This window comes from Myotis lucifugus, unplaced genomic scaffold (assembly GCF_000147115.1).
Source record: "Myotis lucifugus unplaced genomic scaffold, Myoluc2.0 scaffold_1, whole genome shotgun sequence".
Lineage (NCBI taxonomy): Eukaryota > Metazoa > Chordata > Mammalia > Chiroptera > Vespertilionidae > Myotis > Myotis lucifugus.
In genome coordinates, this window is record NW_005871049.1 from 14,551,309 (window position 1) to 14,556,231 (window position 4,923).

Below are 4,923 nucleotides of genomic sequence, written 5' to 3' on the forward strand. Positions count from 1 at the left end.
ACCCCCTGATCGGCCCTCCTCTTGTGTGTGACAGGGGGTGGCGCGCAACCTCCCCATCGACCCTGCCTTGAGTGTGACAGGGGGGCGGTGCCCAACCCCCCAATCGGCTGTACCCTGAGCGTGACTAGGGGTGGCATCGCAACCTCCCCATCCGCCCTGCTCTGTGCATGACGGGGCGGCGCCCCAACTCCCCAATCGGCCCTGCTCTGAGCCTGACCAGGGGCTGCACCTAGGGATTGGGCCTGCCCTCTGCCACCCGGGAGCAGGCCTAAGCCAGCAGGTCGTTATCTCCCGAGGGGTCCCAGACTGCGAGAGGGCACAGGCCGGGCTGGGGGACCCTCCTCCCCCCCCCCCCCAGTGCACAAATTTTTGTGCACTGGGCCTCTAGTTATCTATAACATGAAACTAACCGTATCTGCTTTATTGGAAAACTCAGACTCTTCAAAAGAATGTGCAAAATTTCTGATTCATGACTTGAGTTGTTTCTTTTTTAGTTTTCTTTTACTTTTAGTATTATTAATATCACTAAAGGATGAATTCAGATCTTCAGTCTATCATTTTGGTTTGCAGGGTAAACTTATAATATATTGCCTGTGTTAGAACATCCTAGGTAATGAATAGATTAAAGATAAATATAAAAGTAATCATTGAATAGTTTTATTTCTAGCATTGTAAGACCTAATATCCCCATGAAAATAACAAAATGTGTGGAATAAAATTATAAAAAACATTATGAATGTTGGCATGAGACGGCAATACAGTGAGGAAATCAGGACAGCAAATGAGCCAAGGTAGAGACCCAGAGAGGGACGTGGAATACCTGAAGTTGCCCTTGTGCTTCTGAGCATTTTCCAAAACCCAGTGAACTTGACCTTCCAGGGTTCAGGGACAGGAAAGTTAACTCAGCCTCACTATATCCCTCTAAGACAGTGGTTCTCAACCTTGGCTGCACATTAGAATCACCTGGGAATCTTTTTAAAATCCTGATTTCAATCAGGATTTCAATCAGGAGTTTAAAAAGATTCCCAGGTGATTCTAATGTGCAGCCAAGGTTGAGAACCACTGCTCTAAGAGGAAGTCTTGGTAAAATGGTGGACTATGAAATCTCCATCCCAACAAGTCTACAATTAAACTGTCAGTCTCAAAACTACAAGCTCAATGGAGAGGAGAAAATTTCTCTCGTGAATTTTAAACCACAAGCTATCCAACATGTAGGATTTTTTTTCTTCTTTTTAACTAGTTCATACCATCCGAGTCGCCAAAACTTAAGAATTATGTTCTAAATGTGCAAATTGCTAATGTAAATACTTTCAGGATGAATTCACCTTCAACCCAGCTTTCAACCAACTTCCACAGATCAAGTTCCAAGGAAAATACATACCTATTGCTAACAAGAATTAAATATAGATGTGTGATGGTAAATTTTATGGGTCAACTTGACTGGGCCACAAAATGCCCAAATATTTGGCCAAACATTATTCTGGGAGTGGTTTTTGAATGAGATAAAAATTCCCCACCCTGCCCTAGTTTTGGCTCAGTGAGTAGAGTGTTGGCCTGCGGACTGAAGGGTCCCGGGTTTGATTTTGACCAAGGGCACATGCCTGGGTTGTGGGCTTGATCCCCAGTAGGGGGCAGGCAGGAGGCAGCCAATCGATGATTCTCTCTCATCACTGATGTTTCTATCTCTCTCTCCCTCTACCTTCCTCTCTGAAATCAATAAAAATATTTATATTTTTAAAATCCCCACCCTAATGCATGTGACACTCCCACAATCAGTTGAAGGCCTGATTCCATAAAAACAATGACCCTCGTACAGTAAGGGGCAATTCCTCCTGCCGGAGCCTGATCTGGGAAGCTGGCCTTTTCCTGCCGCGGGGCTCAAGCGGAAACATCCGCTCTCCTTAGGTTTCAAACTTGCTGGCTTTCCGACTGGAACTACATCAATGGCTCTGCTGGTTCTCAGACCTTTGCACTCAGACCAGCACTACGCCATCAGATCTCCTTAGCCTCCAGCTTGACAACTGAAGATTGTTAAAATCAAACAAATAGAAACCAGACTTGAGATTCCCTGAACAGACAAAACCAATTGAGTCATATAAGCAAAACTTAATTCAGCTTATTCTGCAATACAAGTCAAACTTAATTTGGGCTACTTCTTAATACCTCTGAAAATCAAACAAAACTTAAACTGTTTCCCAAAGTTGATATGAGAGAACAACTTTTAACAATACTAGTTACACACACATACTAGTTGCGCGCACACACACACACACACAAAAATCTACTTCTGCTATTTCTGAACTTTAAGTAATACCCTGCAGTTTCTTAGCCTCCAAAAATCACATGAGCCAGTTACTTAAAGTCACTCATCATGCATATACACACATACACAGGTCAACTGAAACCACAAAGAAAAAATTCAAACTCACAAAAACTTTAGATATTTGGATGATCAGACATAGTATAAAATAAGAATTATTTTATTTTCAGATAAAATCAGCTTTAAAAAGTTAGTAAACAGCAAACTTGAAAGTAGCACAATAAAACCATACTTCTAGAAATGAAACTGCATACTTGAAAGCAAAATACTGATATATGTGTAAAAGAACAGCCTAGACATGGACAAAAAAAATTATTCATTGAAATATAACTGAAGAAATTAGCATAAATATAGCATAGAAAACAAAGAAGTACCACCATGAAAGTGAATTTAAGTACAATGAAAGGTAAAATGAAATTTTAAACATATCCATTCAAAATCCCATAATGTGAGGATAGAGAAAGCATGGCAGAGGCACATTTTAAAAAGGAACACCTGAGAACACTTTATAGTTGGCGAGGAACTCCCATTAACATTTAATATCCCAATAAATCTGAACCAGAGTAAATAAAACATTAATGTATCCTGGTGAAATCACAGGACAGCTATGACCAAAAGGCCTTCCAAGTAACCAGAAAGAAAACATTGCTTTGGGGGGACACCGACAGCTGGGCGGCAGCCGCAGGCGGGGCCATGGGAAAAGACTATTACCAGATGCTGGGCCTGGCCCGCGGCGCGTCGACGAGGAGGTCAGTGGGCCCACCGCCGCCAGGCGCTGCGCTGCCACCCGGACAAGAACGAGGAGGAGAAGTTCAAGGAGATCGCCGAGCCTCCGCCGTGCTCAGCGACCCGCACAAGCTCGAGAGCTTCGACCGCTGCGGAGAGGAAGGCCAAGGGCGGTGGCCCCAGTGGTGGAAGCAGCGGCGGTGCTAACGGCACCTCCTTTAGCTACACATTCCATGGAGACCCTCAGGCCATGTTTGCTGAGTTCTTCGGTGGCCAAAATCCCTTTGACGCCTTTTTTGGACAGCGGAACGGGGAAGAAGGCGTGGACATTGATGACCCATTCTCTGGCTTCCCCATGGGCATGGGTGGCTTCACCAACATGAACTGTGTCCGCTCCCGCCCTGCCCAAGAGCCCACCCGAAAGAAGCAGGACCCCCCTGTCACCCATGACCTTAGGGTCTCCCTTGAAGAGATCTTACAGCTGCTGTACCAAGAAGATGAAGATCTCCCATAAAAGGCTGAACCCGGATGGGAAGAGCATTCACAGCGAAGACAAAATCTTGTCCATTGAAGTGGAACAGGGGTGGAAAGAAGGGACCAAAATCCCCTTCCCCAAGGAGGAGACCAGACCTCTAACAACGTTCCAGCCGACATCGTCTTGGTTTTAAAGGACAAGCCACACAATATCTTTAAGAGAGAGGGCTCTGATGTCATTTACCCAGCCAGGGTCACCCTTCGGGAGGCTCTGTGTGGCTGTACTGTGAATGTCCCCACTCTGGACGGCAGGACCATACCCATCGTGTTCAAAGATGTCATCAGGCCTGGTATGCGGCGAAAAGTTCCTGGAGAAGGCCTCCCTCTCCCCAAAACACCGGAGAAACGCGGGGACCTCGTTATTGAGTTTGAAGTGATCCTCCCCGAAAGGATTCCCCAGACGTCAAGAACCATACTTGAGCCGGTTCTTCCAAAATAGCCACCTGTGTTCCCCAAGGACTGACCAGGGACCTTTCCAGAGCTCAAGGATTTCTGGACCGTTCCACCAGTTGTGGACCCGTGAGAGGGCGGGAGGGCCAGGGAGGGCTTTCGTACTGCTGAATGTTTTCCAGAGAATATATTACAATCTAAAAAAAAAGAGAAAACATTGCTTTCAAAAGAGTGACAATTACCTGACATCTGACATCTCTAAATGTTTTCTGTAGGCCATGCTCAGGGAGGAAAAAAACATTATCAATCAAGAATTCAATTTCTGGTAGAAATATGTTTACAGAATGTAGGCAAAATATAGAACACATTCAAAATACAATGGGGAGGAGGAGGTTTCTCTGTGTGATATTGAAATGGTTCTCTTATTTTTTTTTTCAGGAGATTCCCAAGTCCATAGCTGAGACAGAAAGATCTGAATCTCATAGTTGGTGTGGCAGATCCTTACCCATAGCGAGGGCCCTGAAGATGCTGGATGGCCCAGAAAGGGAAGCAGCCACAGAGGGCCCCAGTGGCACACAAGGCTCCCCCACCAGAGGGGGAGAATCCCAGGGCCTGTTCTCCCCCAGTTGAAATGCAAGATCTGTGGGAGCTTTGGGCACAAGGAAAGCAGCCTCAGGTGTCCCATGAAGCATTGGTATAGGGCTGAGCCCCCCCTCCCCCTAGCCCCAAGGATCCAATAAGATGGAGAACCAGAAACCATTGGCTACCCAGGATCCACAGAACCCATGTCGTCCTTACATGACTGCTAGGGATATTGAACAGAAATCAAGGCTCAATGAAGAACAGAGACCGGCTCAGAGCAAGAGAGACTAAAAGAGCCTCAGGAAAACTGGGAGGATGAGACAGAACTCTGTGGCTTTGTGAGACATCCAACCCTGCCGATGCCCATCCCC

The 4,923-nt window shown here is 45.9% G+C and overlaps 1 pseudogene; it reads left to right on the forward strand.

The window, feature by feature from the left end:
* Nucleotides 1-2,978: 2,978 nt before the first annotated feature.
* On the forward strand, nt 2,979-4,161 carry LOC102428000 (annotated as a pseudogene).
* Nucleotides 4,162-4,923: the final 762 nt, after the last annotated feature.